This window comes from Kryptolebias marmoratus, linkage group LG6 (genome assembly GCF_001649575.2).
Source record: "Kryptolebias marmoratus isolate JLee-2015 linkage group LG6, ASM164957v2, whole genome shotgun sequence".
Classification (NCBI taxonomy): domain Eukaryota; kingdom Metazoa; phylum Chordata; class Actinopteri; order Cyprinodontiformes; family Rivulidae; genus Kryptolebias; species Kryptolebias marmoratus.
In genome coordinates this window covers 30260681-30261587 of record NC_051435.1, presented here as the reverse complement: position 1 = coordinate 30261587, position 907 = coordinate 30260681, and positions in this window count along the sequence as shown.

The window sequence follows — 907 nt, the reverse complement described above, 5'->3', positions numbered from 1 at the left end:
AAACAACATACAGTCACCATTGGAGATACATGTGCACATCAAATATGTTGGTCAAAAGCAATTCTAAACAGGTGGGTTTTTAGCCTTGATATAAAGGAACTCGAGTTTTTCGTAGGAACAGCACTGAGAATCAGACACGGCGACAACGTAAAAAAGTAAATGTTTTTATGTACAAGTGAAGTTATTTACAGCCCGTCAAATATAAGTCAGTCAACAAACACAGGTTCCCAACATGTAGTGTGCATTTATAATTTTTCATTTCTGATACAAGAGGAGCAAAGTTAGCTGATAGCAGGGCACAAAAATAAAGACTTACTGAAAAGATCAGAGTGTAGACTTTTTGGCAAATTCCGTTCTAATGTAAAATATGACAGATTACTGGATTAAGGAAATGTCTAGTATGCTATCACACATAATGTTTGAGAATTTGGAAACAGTTGCTTTTTATTTGCCAAACATATGGGGGGAGGAGAGAAGAGAATGGATATTTCAACTGCCTGAAATAATCTGTTCCCCCTACATAAAATGGAAACAAATTAATTTACCTGCAAGTTCTTAACTGTGTTTAATCCTTTCATCATCAACAATAAATCCTGTGATTTTGATATCATTTGTTCTTTATTTGCCAAAGTTAAGAGGGGGAAACAAAATATTTTAGCCGCCTGAAATAATCTGTTCCCCCTACATAAAATGGAACATTTCGCTCCTCTTGTATCAGAAATGAAAAATTATAAATGCACACAACGTGTTGGGAACCTGTGTTTGTTGACTGACTTTTATTTGTCGGGCTTAAGAGACAAAAGTTGAAAAAAGATCGATTCTCTTTGCGTTTAAAATAACACAAAACAGCGTAAAAAGACCTCCACACAAGACCTCGTTTATTTATTTATTTATTTTATTTTGATAG